At 41.6% G+C, this 15,908-nt stretch overlaps 1 protein-coding gene across 2 annotated transcripts in view; it reads right to left on the bottom strand.

Annotated features, from left to right (window-relative positions):
• The window catches only part of GALNT1 (polypeptide N-acetylgalactosaminyltransferase 1), a 198,006-nt gene that overhangs the window by 135,573 nt on the left and 46,525 nt on the right, over positions 1 to 15,908 (bottom strand). The window contains exon 1 of one of the 2 annotated variants that reach the window (XM_021096270.1): positions 984 to 1,009. The exons of the other annotated variant lie outside the window; for it this stretch is intronic. The gene's annotated coding sequence lies outside the window, so the exon portion shown is untranslated. Of the gene's footprint in view, positions 1 to 983; positions 1,010 to 15,908 lie in introns of those variants that run through there. 2 annotated transcript variants of the gene reach the window in all.

Here is a 15,908-nt window from a genome sequence, read left to right as displayed (position 1 = left end):
ATTGGATCAATAAAACTGAAGTTTGAGTCCCAGCTCTGCAGCTTAGCATGTGACTTGGAAAGTTATAACTTCTTAGGGCCTCAACATCTTCATCTGTAAAATGAGGACAAGATACCCCCCTACACCCCTCCTCGGCCTCTCAGGGTTCTTGACAAGAATTATTATAGATCAGTGTATTAAGCATAAGGTAACATTCTCCGACCCCCAGAAAGAGTTCACAATCACAAAAACTATTCTGCCCATTCCCCACACTTGCCAGAAAATGCCAAGAGCCTTGGGTTGAAGGGTTGCTTAGTTTAGTGGCTCTGTGAATGAGGCCAAGGTCATAAGTTCTGGGGAAGGGGGACCTTCACTTAGCAAGGCTGACCAGGTAAGAAAGGCAATGACATTGCAAATCATCACAATTCCTGGCAAATCTTTAAATGGGCATTGTATTGATTATGTATGAGTAAATGACATTTCATTCATTCATTCTTCCAGGAAGGGCTGCCACATTACCTAAAGCCCGCTACTTCCCATCCACGGACACTTGCTAATTCGGGGCCGAGTGCTCTTCGCGGGTAGTGGGCCAGGAAGCCCCCGCCCCGGGCCGCCCGCGTGTCCTCCCCTCCCCCGTCGCGCCGGCCGAGCGGGGGTCAGCCTAGCACCGCGGCTCCAAGTACCACACGGCCGGGCCGAACCCAGGAGCCATATTTAGCTGTATTTTTGGTCAATAAAACAAACTTCCGTCTTCTAAAGAAAAACGGTTCTAAGTCAATGTCAAACTAGGACGGAAACTCGCTGCTCGCCGCAGTTGCCAACCAGAGACGCCGCGTGTCCAGCAACACCCGAGTCCCCGACCCGGACCCCGCGCCCGGCGCGCCCGCGCCCCGGCCACAAAGGGACGGGAGACGCGGACGCGGCCCGGCCTCCCCCTCCTCCTCCGCCGGCCCCGCGCAAGCGGCCGTGACTCCGGGACGACCCGGACGCGGGCGGACACTTACCTCGGTCCGCGCGCGGCGGCGGCGGGCGCTCCTCGGGGCCGGCCCGGGCGGTCGCGGCGCGGTCCCGCGGGCCGCAGCGCGGGCGCTACTCTCGGGCCGCCGTCCGCCGCGCCGCCTCCTCGGCCACTGCCGGCGGCTCCCCCGGCGGGCGGGCGGGCCCGGCGCGGGCCCCGCCTCCGCTGCGCCCGCCCCCGCCTCCGCGCCGGGCCTCGCGGGCTCGGCGCGCTACTCCGGGCCGCCCTGCATCCCGCCGCCACCGCCTCCGCCGCTGCCGCGCGCTCCGGGTCCCCTCAGCCCGGCGGGCCAGGGCCGCAGGGCCGCCCGCGCTGGCCGCTTGGGCGCGGTCCTCCCCGCGCGCGGCGTGCTCGCGGCGGCGGCGGTGGCCCGTGCGGCTGCGCGGGGGAGGCGGGGGCGCCGCGCGCTCACCCGGATGCGCCGCCCCCGCCCCTGCGGCGAGCCCACCTTGGGGCCGCGGTGCTTCCTGTGGGGCAGTGGAGGTTCTGGGGTCTTGGTGCCTTATCCCCTCTTTGCGCTCCCGGTATGGAGGCGCGGAACCTCGGGGCCAGGACAGCGGCCCTCGAATGGCGCAGCCGGCCTGGACCCAGGCGGGAGGCTGGGTCTGCGACGGGCTCACGGTGCCGTCCGGGCCAGGGGGTCTCCACCTGAACCTGTGCACGGACAAAGAGACCGCTGCAGCCAGTGAAATACCGCTCGGGCCGTTTCACGTCGAGCAGATCATGAGGTGGGAGGAAAGGACAGTGTCCTCACCGAGCGGAGGAGATCCTCGGATTGGCCGCAGGGCCGAGCCCAGGGCTGCCCCTGACGCGGGTGGGGCCGCCCACAAGCGACTGAGGACGAGTGGAGTTGGAGGACTGTCCGCGGCGCTGGGTCGAGCAGTGCTGAGCGCTGCCCCTGGCAGTGGGGGTACAGGAGGTCCAGGACCAAAGGTGGGCGGCGAGAGGGGAGGCCTCCGACCCGCGCCGCCGGAAGAGGCAGTCAGGCTTTGAGGGACAGAAACACCCGGGCCCCCTGCAGAATGGGGACTGTTTGGGGCAGTGTCTCCCACATGGTGCTCTGAGAGGGGCCCTTCCATGTGCCCTCTTGGGAAACACTCTTCCTTGGCACTAATTCCAATACCTAGCCGTTCCTTAGCCTAGAGAGAAGATGCTGCCCCGGTCCTCTGTCACACACTAGGCATAACCAGCTATTCTTTTAAGAAATTTTCTGCAGGAGTTCCCGTCGTGGCGCAGTGGTTAACGAATCCGACTAGGAACCATGAGGTTGCGGGTTCGGTCCCTGCCCTTGCTCAGTGGGTTAACGATCCGGCGTTGCCGTGAGCTGTGGTGTAGGTTGCAGACGCGGCTCGGATCCCACGTTGCTGTGGCTCTGGCGTAGGCCGGTAGCTACAGCTCCGATTCAACCCCTAGCCTGGGAACCTCCATATGCCGCAGGAGCGGCCCAAGAAATAGCAACAACAACAACAACAAAAGACAAAAGACAAAAAAAAAAAAAAAAAAAAGAAATTTTCTACTTATATCATTCCGAGGTAAAACTTGCTTACCAGCCAAGTGCTGGAACGATGAGTTTACAATATTTAAATAGTCCCATTTTTATTCTTTAAATAAAGGTATGTTCACAGAAAGAACCGAAAGGCTGTAAGCAAAAAAATGTTACCGAAGATTATCTCTGGAATTTTACCATCCTATTTTGTGCTTATCTACATTTTCCAAGTATTCTAAAATAAAAGTTAAAAGTTGCTTTTTAAAAGTACTTACATAATATTTTGAAACAGAGTGAATCATGATTGGCCTGTTAGTGTATCACAAGGAACTTTCACTTTGAAGTTTGTATCTCTTAAACACTTTAAAAAGAAAAAAAAAAGACTATCTTAGGGAAAAAAGATTTGCAAATCACATACCTGATAAAGAACTTGTATTCAGAATATGTAAAGAACTCATAACTTAGTGATAAGACTAATAAACCAATTTAAAATGGGCAAAAGAATGGAAGAAGTTTACCAAAGAAAATACTTTAATGGCCAACAAAAGCATGAAAACATGTTCAACAGCATTAGTCACTAGGGAAATGCAAATCAGAACCACAATGAGAAAGCTCTTCACACCCACTTCAATGGCTGTAATTAAAAAAAAAAAAAAAAAAAAAAAAAGAGTGACAATAGCAAGTGTTGGTGAGGAGATTAGAGAAATTAGAACCTAATCTACATTTCTGATGGGTATGTGAAATGGTGCAGCCACTTTAGAAATTTTTTAGGTTCTTAAAAAGTTGTTCATAAAAGCCTGGTATAACCCAATGATTCCACTCCTAGGTATATACCCTAGAAAACTGTACATAAATAGTCTTAGCAGCATTACTCAAAAAGTAGAAACAATCCAGATGTCCAGCAACTGGTGAATAAACAAAATGTAGTCTAGCCATGCAATTGAATGCTACTCAGCAATAAAATAGAATGAAAGATACATAGACTGTACATGGAAGATAGAACATAGAGGAAGGAACCTGAGAAACATTAAACTAAGTGAAAGTAGTCAATGGGTGGTGATCATGGGTAAGGTCAGGTCAGGTAGTAAGCCTATGTCAGCATGGCGAGGGCAGTCCTGGGTGTGGTACACGTGGATCATAAGCAGTCAGGAGGGTGCCTTGCCTTGAATCTGGTGATAAGAGCAAAATGGTGGGCAGGTAATGATGACTAATAGTTGTAGAGCTGTACTGGAAAGTGTACCCCAAAGCCCCAAAACCTGGTAGATTAAAACTGCACAGTTCTTTTCTGGCCCACATTCTATGTCCTTGGTGGGAGCGGGGCTTTAGCCCAGGCTGAAGAAGAATCTGGAGCAGCACATGGTTCCTTCCTCCTTGGCAGAGACAGTAGGACAGCACATGGTAAAACACTTCCTCACCAATTATCACTTTCATGCATGCATTTCAATGGCCAAATCAAACCACCTGCCATATCTAACTTTCAAAGAAGCAAGGAAATGCAATAATTCCAGCATTGTCCCCAGAAAGCAGAACGCAAAAATTTGGATGATAACATTGATTATCACAAGTATCAAAATCTTTTTTTTAATGTTTTACTTTGAAGTCATCAGAGAATCATAGGAAGTTGTAAAAACTGTACAGAGAACTCCTTCAACCCTTCACCTGTTTCCCTTCAATGATTACATCTTATTACTGTAACTTACCAAAAGAAGCTATGAACTCATAACCATAGTACAATGTCAAAATCAGGAAATTGTCATTGGTAAGTGAGTGTGTATTGTTCTGTGCCATTTCATCACATGTACAGATTCCTGTAACAACCACCAGCCCCAAAATACAGAACTACTCCATCACCACAAATATCTCCCTCATGCTCTACACCGCCTCCCACTCCCACTATTTCTAACCCCGGCAACCACTGTTTGTTTCCCATCTCTATAATTTTGTCATTTAAGGATGTTATAGAGTTCCTGTCATAGCTCAGAAGTAACAAACCCAACTAGCATCCATGAGGACACGGGTTTGATCCCTGGCCTCTCTCAGTGAGTTAAAGATCTGGTGTTGCCATGAGCTGTGGTGTAGGTCACAAATGAGGCTCGGATTTGAGGTTGATGTGGCTGTGGCTATGGCCGGCAGCTGCAGCTCCGATTCTACCCCTAGCGTGGGAACCTCCATATGCCATGGGTGAGGCCCTAAAAAGACCAAAAAAAAAAAAAAAAGGATGTCGGATGTTGTATCATGGAATCATAGTATGTAACCTTTTGAAACTGGCTGGGATTTTTGTTTGTTTTCATGTTTTTGTCTTTTTAATTTTTGCTTTGTTCTGTGGGCCACCTGGAGCCACAGTTTTGACCTACACCACAGCTGCAGCAATGCCAGATTCCTTAATCCATTGTGCTGGACCAGGGATGGAACCTATGTCCCAGTGCTCCAGAGATGCCAGCAATCTCCTTGCGCCACAGCAGGAATTCCTGTTTTGTTTTGTCATGTCATGTTTTTAACTCGACATAATGCTCTTGCATGTAGTTGGGTAATTTTGTTTTGCTTCATTTTTGCTGTTGGCTGGGCCAGGATGACCGTCTTTAGCCCCCACGTGGTCTTCCCTGACATCACTCCAGGGGTTAGCAGGATTAGGAGGGGTGACTTCTAACAATATGCTGAAGATGAGAGTCTCTATTCAGCCTTTACTGACTGGGGTGGGGTAAGGGGACATTTTTTCCTGCAGAGTTTGGCTAGAATAGGGTAGCTACTGGTCTAAAAATTTCTAGGTTGCCCCTTTCCTTGCTCTTTGGCTAGTGACAGCAGGCATTTCTTGGATTTTTTTTTTTTTTAATTTGTTTCTGTCATGTGTCTGGGCTGCCATCTTCTCTAGCCCAAGATATATGAAGCAAATAAAAACTTAGAGAAATCATCGCCCTGTCATTCCATAAGTCCCAACGTCCTTAGTCAATTGCCTCCTTCTCTCCACTTTTCTGAGTTTTCTCATGTTTGTTTCATATACAATGTCCAGGGCTTTTAGCTATTCTCAGTGAGAAATATACTGTATCCACACTATACCATCTTGGTCTGGAATTAGAAGTTGAGGATAAAATTTTAAAACATAAATTAGAGCAGACTGCAGATTATTCCCATTTTTTTAAAAAAAATCATTCCCAGTTTCTTGCATTCTGATAGGCTTTTATGAATCAGAGGGGCAAGGTAAGATTTATTGCTGGTTTATTAGGAATTCCACTATACATGCTGGACATTTACATGGGTTATAATATTTATCATAAGGGAAAAAATCAGGGAAATCCTGGGAACAGCTAGAACAGAGACTCAGTGGAGTCTGAGGTCAATAAGCACAGAGGAGTGGAAAATTTGAGACAGACAGCCAGTGAGAAGACCAAGCCTGAGATTCTGCAGGTGGAACAACCTTTGCGCTGATAAGGCTCAGAATATACTATTTGGGGACATGGCCAATAGACGTAAAGAAGGCAATGACAGAAATGAACCTAAGAAACTGAAAATAACAGAGTCAGACAAGTCGTCAATAATTTTTTTTTTTTTTTAAAGGTTAAGGAAAGCAAGAGTCAGGATGGAAGGAAAACTTAAGTTAGGTACAAAAATCACCAAGGGCACAGGAAGCAAGTCTTAGCTGGCAGTAGATGTGGGTGGGCAGTCATCACTTAAAAGGAAATCAAATGGCATGAACATGAAAAGAAATGAAAGAGATGATGAGTTCTCAGTTCAAAGGAGGTACTATGGAGTAGGATGACCCAAGTTTTAACTGTAAATGCATGTGAATTCATGGTGTTATTATATGCCATTTAGGAAGACTCAATGAAAAAAAACAAAAAAAAAAACAAAGAAAACCTTTGTTATGTAGCACAGGGTGGAAGAGACTGCAGGTCTTTTCCACCTAAGAGTGTGTTTGTTCGTTTTGTTTTTCTTTTATGTTTTTTGTCTTTTTAGAACTACACCCAAGGCACATGGAAGTTCCCAGGCTAGGGGTCAAATCAGAGCTGTAGCTGCTGGCCTATACCACAGCTCATGGCAATACTGGATCCTTAACCCACTGAGAAAGGCCAGGGATCAAACCCACATCCTCATGGATACTAGTCAGGTTTGTTACCACTGAGCCACCACAGGAACTCCAGGTAAGAGTGGTTTTGAGAGATTTATAATTTGTACATTTTCTTGGCCTCTTCTTTCCCCAAGTCACAGCTTTCCAGTCCTGAAAGGTACCCGTCAATCTGACTAATTATTTACACATTTCTAGCAAAGGAGTGAGTCACTGCTTTTATAGATTTAGGCCCAAAGGATGTGATGACAGAAGCTATATGACAAATAGCAATACCCTCACATATGCCACACTACCTGGCTAAGTGGCCCTTGACATAGTTTCTACTAGCTCTGAGGATTATGAATGCATCTACATTGCCCTGCCATATTTCTCTTCCTGAAACACCAGGTCCATAAAGCCACTCTGTCCACACACTTATTATTCAAGCCTTACAAGCCTTTTTCAATCTGGTCATTCCCATCCATCCCAGCCCTCTTGCCTGCCCATAAGAATTCTCTGCTTCAATCTAACCACCCACCTCACTGTTCTACTCTCCCTATTTATTATGCTGTGTATTTCTTCCTTGACTACTTTCCTCTACCTATCTTAATACCTAAAGATTCTTTTCCAATGCATTTTTTCCTCCCTTCTCCAACCCCTTCAGTCAGGTTGCTCTTCTCCCTCTCCCTCTTTCTTTTTCTCTTTGGAATTCCTATAATTTTATCCACTACACAGAAGGAGTGAGAAGTTGTGAACAATGATCCCATCTACCACTCACATTTTTATTGATCTCTACTTAATAAAGATAAGGATTAGGATCATTAACACCACCTCTGTTTCCCTCTTCAATATTTTGTTAGCTGTGTTATGAGTGCTTCTCGAATTGGCTTACTTTATAACCTGAAATTATATAAAGTACTTTCTTGATTATTCTTTAAATAGTATCTCTCAGTCTTCATTATAAAAAAATGAGGATATGTACACCCTTACATTTTTATATGCTCTCTTCCCTTTTCATCTCATAACTTACAAAATTGCATACATATTTTCTGCAGAATCAAGAAATGTAGGTAGACTGATGGAGAAGGAAATGCACTTAGGCTTTTCCTAAATATGTGTAGAGCCAAAAACAATATTTCAAAAAATCAAGATCAAATGTCATATCATTCATTACACTCCATATGCTATTTAGAATCATGTTACATGTAATTTGTTTTATACAGTCTGTGATTTTGCTATACAGCTTTTTATTTTTCAATGAATTTCTCTTTGCCTTAATTTTTTCTTGTTGGCAGAAGGAACAATCACCTTTACTCTCTCTCTAAGTTTATATAACTTTTAAAATAATACTAACTTGTTGAATTCATTTTCTTGTTGAATGATTTACCTGCAGGTCTTCTAACCATGTGTTTTACTTTGAACCAATTGCCTTTATACCTGCTTGCCAACTAAGTCTGGGGCTTCTTTTTATTGCTATTCTGAGTTGTGGCTGTTATTTTTTGGATTTCATATCTTCATCTTATTTATTTCAATTTTCATTTTCTTAAAACAGAGACTCAAGTGATTTTTTTTTCCATAAAGGGAAGTAAATGCTGAATTCTTTCAGTGCAACATGCAGCCTGGTAAATTGGCTAGATATAGAATTCTATGTTTCAAACCACTTTTTGTTAGCATTTTTGAAGGCATTGTTCTGTTGTATTCCAGCCTAAAGCTGGAAAATCTGAAAGCCAATATGATTCTCATCCTTCTGAAAATGAGTTGTTTTTGCTCTCAGGAAGCTTTAGAGTTTTCTCTTTAACTTAGTATACTGAAATTTCATAAGGATATGTGAGTTTGCAATGAGTGCTTTTCAAAAAGCAGTCAACTATTTAACCGGCAAGTATTTTTGATATCCTATTACATGATCAACTGTGCTGAAGACATGAGGGATATGTACAAGAGGAGAACAATCATTTCTCAGAGAGCTCCAATCTATAGAAAACTTTAAATGGCTCTTAGATAATGATTTTTTTTTTCTTTTTATGGCCGCACCTGTGGCATATGGAATTTCCCAGGCTAGGGGTCAAATGAGAGCTGCAGCTGCCAACCTATACCATAGCTACAGCCACAGCAAAGTGGGACCTGAGATACATCTATGACCTACACTGCATCTTGTGGCAATGCCGGGTTCTTAACCCACTGAGCAAGGCCAGAGATGGAACCACATCCTCAGAGACACTATGTCAGGTTCTTAACCCACTGAGCCACAGTGGGAACTCCACATATGAATTCTTAATAAGCCAAATTGAATTCAGTCATTCATTTTGTGTCTGATGAGTTTGTGTACAGTAGAGTCTATTTATTTTTCCACCTTCTGGTGAAAATATTAAATTCTGTGACTTTGTGAGGAGGAAAAAAAGTCAGCCATTCCTTTTCTCCATTGCTTCTTTTTGCTTAAAGTTATGTTTTTTCCTGTCTAAAGTTACCTTTTCTACTAATTCTTTTCCATTACTGTCATTTAAAGATTTTCTTAAATAAATGTTTCAAATTATACTACAATAGGCAATTTATTTAGTAAATGCCTAGAGAAGTTGAAAATAATTCTTTTCATTCCCTCCTTTCGGCTTGTCCTGCAACTTGGTCACATTTACAATGAGCTTCTCACTGGCTTGGTTTGTCTTCTTGAGATTATTGCTGTACTTTCTTTTAGGATCATAGAACTCACATCCCATAACTTAAGTATCTATATTAGCAAAGAAAATAAGACCATGACCATTTTTGTCCTTTTTTGTGGGTATACTCCTAGATCACTTAGACCATGAAGGCCAGATGCCTGACATCTCAGTGAGCAGTGACGATTTCCTTTTAAAGTTGATGAGAGCAGTTCCCATTCCCATTGTGGCACAGCAGAAATGAATCCGACTAGTATCCATGAGGATGTGGGTTCCATCTCTGGCCTTGCTCAGTGGGTCAGGGATCCAGTGTTACCGTGAGCTATGGTGTAGGTCGCAGACGCAGCTCGGATCCCACTTTGCTGTGGCAGAGGTCAGCAGCTACAGCACTGATTCGACCCCTAGCCTGGGAACGTCCATATACTGCACTTGCAGGCCTAAAAAAGCAAAATAAAAAATAAAGTTGACAAGAACAAATGAAATATGATTGGATAAAAAGACCCCGGATGGTTCCCCCAACCAAAAAAGTGAGAATACTACCTCCAAATGTCTTTATAATCTCTGCATTTCCAACTTAAAAAAGAAAATCAAGGGATATTCTAAAGAAATTGGTATTTAAAAGCATAGAAAAAGAGCTCACTTCTTTTATACTAAAGACTTGAGCTGTCTTAAATTCATGTATCTCAATGTTTAGTGTGATTCAGAATCCTCTAAAGATCCTCATTAAAAATAGGACTCACTGAGGATTTCCCATCATGGCGCAGTGGAAATGAATCCGACTAGGAAACTTGAGATTGCAGGTTCAATTCCTGGCCTCACTCAGTGGGTTAAGGATCCTGCATTTCGGTGAGCTGTGGTGTAGGCACACGGCAGCTATACCTCCAATTAGCTGGGAACCTTCATACGCAGCAGGTGCAGCCCTAAAAACCAAAATCAAAACAACAACAACAACAAAAATAGGACTCGCCGAGTCCCACCCTCGGAGTATCTCAGAGCAGGTAGAACAAGCTCTATCCACTCCCAGCCCCGGAGATTTTCCAGGAAATTTTTTTTTCCGTAGATTTCGATCTAGCAGTTTAAAACCTGAGGATCTGTGTTGCAAAAGAACAGCTGAAAGCTACTGCCAAACAACTGCCACCCACCCCACCCTTGTGTGTATTCTGAAGGCCTCGAAATATTTATATTTCTCTGCATGTCTGTTAGTAACTCAGACAACCAACTGTTGTTAAGTCAGATAACAGAGGACATTCAGATTTTCCTTTGGGAGTTTTCCCAACATCCCCTTCAGATAAATGGTTGGAAGACAAATCTTAAAGCAGAGGAAACTGAAGTCCTAACAATGGACATGTGTGTATACATACAGTCTACACACACGGAGATCACAGTTACGTGGACACATATGCACAGCAAGACGTTTTACTTTAGAGGTGAGGCTTCATAATGTGACAGGAATATCCAACTTCCTTCTGATACACGACTAATCAGAAAATGTTCTAGCCATAACAGAATGAAGTAATTTGAAAGACAATGGGAGAGTTCTCTGGTGGCTCAACGGGTTAAGGATTCAGCATTGTCCTGCTGTGGGTCAGGTTGCAGCTGTGGTGCAGGTTTGATCCCTGGCCCTGGAACTTCTGCATGATGTGGGCATGGCTGAGAGAAAGAAAGGAAGGAAGAAGAAAGGGAAAAGAGAGAAAGGAAGGAAGAAAGGGAGGGAGGGAGGAAGGAAGGAAGGAAGGAAAAAAGAAAGGGAGGAAAATGAGATAAAATATTAGGATTTCAGATATAGAGAAACTGTATGGCCACTAAATGTCGACCTTTCTGTGATGGTTTTCTTTGTTTGTTTTTTTTTTATGGCTGCTCTGAAGCATATGGAGTTCCCTGGCCAGGGATCAGATTCAAGTCACAGTTGCAACCTATGTCACAGATCGGCAACACCAGATCCTTAACCCACTGTGCTGGGCTGGGGATGGAACCTGTATCCCAGCACTGCAGAGATGCTGCCCATCCTGTGCTGCCTCAGTGGGAACTCCTCTGTGAGGTCTTAATGCCTTCCCTAAGAAACCTGCCAAATGGTCATCACCTCAGATTTGAACTTCTTGAGATAGGGAGAATTCAGTGACTCCAGCAGACACTCGTTCCACTTTTGCTATAATTCCCTTAAAAATTTCTTCCTTACAGAGCTCCCGTCATGGCTCAGTGGTTAACGAATCCAACTAGGAACCATGAGGTTGCGGGCTTGATCCCTGGTCTCGATCAGTGGGTTAAGGATCTGATATTACTGTGGCTGTGGCGTAGGCCATCTGCTACAGCTCTGATTAGACCCCTAGCCTGGGAACCTCCATATGCTGTGGGTGCGGCCCTAGAAAAGGCAAAACACACACACACACACACACACACAAAAATTCTTCCTTACATTGACAGAAAATCTGTCTTTTAGTTTCACCTTATATATTTTGTTTGAAATTAATACAGTTATACTACCCATTTTTCTGTCTGGTATTTTTTTTTAATCCTTTCATTTTTAACTCTCTATGTCTTCTGAAAATGAAATATAACTATATTTTTTAAATCTCTGCAACAAAATTTGTCTTCCAAACTGAGTTTATTCTATTTAGAATTATATTTAAATCTATTTCTACTATTTATTTTATACTTTCTATTTGTTCTATGGTTCTGTTTTTGTTTCTTGTGTCCATTTTCATCTTTCAAATCCATTCCGAGAGCTCCCACTGTGGTGCAGTGGGTTAAGACTCTGAGCATCGGCTCAGGTCACTGTGGAGGTGCAGGTTTGATACCTGGCCCCCAAGCAGTGAGTTAAAAGATCCGGCTTTGCCATAGCTAAGGCAAAGATCACATCTGTGGCTTGGATTCAATCCCTGGCCCAGGAACTTCTATATGCCATGGGTGTGACTGTAAAATTCATTCTGCTTTTTCCCCCTTCATTTTATTTTTACTCATCCAATAGTTTGGAGATTGTACATGCTATTTCTATTTCTTCCGGAAAATTAAAAAATATTTAGATTCACTGATAATATAATTGTATTTCTCTTTGAGAAAGCACAAGTCAAATCCTTGGGCCATTTTTAAAAATCGGGCTATTTGCCTTTTAAACTATTGAGTTGTAAGATATTTCCATATATTCTAGATAAAAGACCCTTATCAGATATATGATTAACAAATATTTTCTTCCACTCTGTGGGTTGTCTTCTCACTTTCATGGTGGTGACTACTGAAGCACATTTTTAAAATAGTTTTGATGAAGTCCAATTTGTCTGCTTTTTCTATTGTCATATATGCCTTTCATGCTATAGCTTAAGAAATCATTGCCTAATCCAAGATCACAAAGACTTGCCTCCTATGTTTTCTTCAAAGAATTTTGCATATTTAACTTTTACGTTTAGGTCTTGGATCCATTCCAAATTAATTTTTTTGTATGGTATAAGAGTCCAACTTCATTCTTTTTCATGTGGATATCCAGTTGTCCCAGAACCATCTTTTTTTTCCTTTCTTTTTTTCTTTCTAGAGCCACACCTATGGTATATGGTTCACAGGCTAGGGATCAAATTGGAGCTGCAGCCTCTGGCCTATGCCACAGCCACAGCAATGCAGGATCCAAGCCGCATCTGCAGGGCAATGCTGGATCCTTAACCCACTGAGTGAGGCCAGGGATCAAACCCACATCCTCATGGACACTGTGTCTGGGTCTTAACCTGCTGAGCCACAGTGGGCACTCCCCCAGAACTATTTTCTGAAGAGATTATACTTTCTCCTATTGGATTGTCTTGGTGCCTGTTATGGATGGAACATTTGTGCCTCCCTCAAATTCGTATGTTGAAATCTTAACCTCCAATGGGATGATCAAGGGATACCTTTCCACTTATTTAAGTCTTCTTTAATTTCATTCAGTAATGTTTTGTAGTTCTTAGTATACAAGTTGTACTTATCTTGTTTACTTAGTATACAAGTTGTACTTATTTAGAAACATTATTTCTAAACATTTTATTCTTTTTATTGCTATTGTTAGTATAACTTTTTCTTAATTTTATTTTTGAGTATTTACTGCTTATCTATAGAAACAAATTTTTATATGTTGATACTGTATCCTAAAACTTTGATGGATATATTTATTAGTTTAATATTTGGGGGGGGTGCGTGTGTGTGAATGTCTTGGCATTTTCTACATCTAAGATCTTCTTATCTGTGAGTAGAGATAATTTTACTTCTTCCTTTCCAACCTGGATGCTTTTCATTTCTTTTTTGGTTGTTATTATTGTTATTTATTAAAGTATAGTTGATTTACAATATTTCTTCAAGTTCTGTTGTACAGCAAATTGACCCAATCACACACATTTCTCTGTGCTGTACAGTAGGGTCCCATTTCTTTTTCTTCATTGCCCTGGCTAGAACCTCCAGTATAGTGTTGAATAGAAGTAGCTTGTTCCTGATTTTAGGCAGAAAACATCCAGTGTTTCACCATTAGGGATGTTGTTGGTTATGTGTTTTTCATAGATGGCTGTTAATAAAAGAAGAATTTCTCTTTTATCTCTAGTTTGCTGTGTGTTTTTTTCATGCACTGCCATTGGAGTTTGTCAAAGGCTTATCTACATCTATTGAGATGATTATGTGGTTTTTGCCTTTTGTTCCATTAACACAATGTTTTACATAGATTATTTTTCATATCTTAAGCCAACCTTGCATCCCTACGGATAAATCCCAGTTGGTCATGGTGTACAATCCTTTTTAAATGCTGCTGAATTCAGTTTGCTAGTATTTTGATGAAAATATTTGCATCTATAGTCACAAGAGATTTGGCCTGTAGTTTTCTTGTGATGTCTTTGTTTAATTTTGGTATCAAGGTAATACTGGCCTCACAGAATGAATTGAGAAGTGTATCATCTGCTCTAATTTTTGAAAGTTTGTAAAGAATCAGTGTTAATTATTCCTCAAAATTTGGTAGAATTCAAGAGAAAAGTCATGTGAGACTGGGTTTTTCTTTGTGGAAAGTTTTTTGTTTTCTTTTTTGTTTTTGTTTTACTTCTAATTCAATCTTTGTATTTACACTTATATTCAGACTTTCTCTTCCATTTTGATTCAGTTTTGGTAGTTTCTGTCTTTCTAGTAACTTGTTCATTTTATTTAGTTTACCTGATATGTTTTTTAATTATTTGTTTGATTTTTAGATTTATTGTTTACTGAATGCCTAGACTTAAGTGCTAGTACAACACTGTATTCTCTTATAATCCCTTTTGTTTCTTCAAGGTTGGAAGTGACATCTCCATTTTCATTTCTGATTTGATCAATTTGAATCTTCTCTTTCCTTCTTGCCCTTCTAGCTAATGTTTGTCAATTCTGTTGATATTTCAAATCAATAAAAAAAAATTTTTTTTTGCCATACCCACTGCATGTGGAAGTTCCTAGGCCAGGAACTGAACACACACCACAGGAGCAACCCAAGGTGCTGCAGTGACAGTACCAGATCCCAACCCATTGTACCATAAGAGAACTCTTATTTTTCTATTTTTTATTTGATTGATTTTTCTCTCTAGTCTCTATGATTTTGTTCCTTCTGCTTGTTTTGGGTTTAGTTTGCTCTTCCCTTTCTAGTTTCATAAGGTAGAAGATTAGGCTCTTGACTTGGGATTTTTCTTTTTCTTTTTTTTTTTTTCAATATAGGCATTAGTAGGTATAAATTTCCCTCCAAGTCTTGTGTTTCATTTTCATTCATCTCAAAGTATTTCTGTTTCCCTTGTTATTTCTTCTTTGACCCTTTGGTTATTTAGGTCCTTATTATTTAATTTTTTATATATTTAGAAATATTCTACATTTCTTGCTATTGATTTCTAATTTAATTCCATTGTGTTCAGATAATATATTTTATATGATTTCAATATTGATGTCTAGATTTAATGGGGCGTGTTTTATGCCCTAGCACATGTTCTATGCTGGAGAATGTTCCATGTGCACTTGAGCAGAATGTATATTTTGCTGTTATTGGATGGAAAGTTATACGCATGACTATTAGGTCTAGTTGGTTTATAGCAAGATTTAAAATCATCTACTTTTCTATTGACCTTTTGCCTTGTTGACATTTTATTATAGTTTTCATTTCTAGAACTTCTTTTTGGAACTTTAAAATTATGCTTGGTTATTTTTAGTTGTTCTTTTTCTCTAGCCATTTTTGCCCCACTTTTTTATTTCTATACATCAGATTAGGCAAATTTATTTTATATTTAGTATCTGATAATTCCAATTAATACAAGTTTTTGTAGGTTGAGCCTACTGTCTGCTAACTCTCACTTTTGCTGCCTTGTTTTCTTATATACTTGACAGTGAGCTCCTATTCTTTGAAATTTTGTGGAAATTATTTTTTTTTTATTGACGTATACTTGATTGACAATGTTGTGTTAATTTCTGCCATACAGCAAAGTGATTCAGTTTTACACATGCACAACACACACACAACTGTTTTTTAAAATATTCTTTTCCATGATGGTTTATCATAAGATATTGAATACAGTCACTTGTACTATACAGTATGACCTTGTTTATCCATTCTATATATAATTGTGGAAATTCTTTAAGGTCTGACTTTAAGCTATTGTCTTTCATAAGAGATTTGGCTTGTTTCTCTGGGTGCCTGAGATTACTTCAACTTTTTAGACTGAGCTATATAGAACCTTGTAGATAGCTGAATATACGCCAAAACTCATATGAGGCCTGCTGAGGATTCCA

The sequence above is a fragment of the Sus scrofa genome, chromosome 6, assembly GCF_000003025.6.
Source record: "Sus scrofa isolate TJ Tabasco breed Duroc chromosome 6, Sscrofa11.1, whole genome shotgun sequence".
In the NCBI taxonomy this organism is placed as follows: Eukaryota; Metazoa; Chordata; class Mammalia; order Artiodactyla; family Suidae; genus Sus; species Sus scrofa.
The sequence above is the reverse complement of the archived record's forward strand: the minus strand, read 5'-3'. Positions and strand labels throughout refer to the sequence as shown.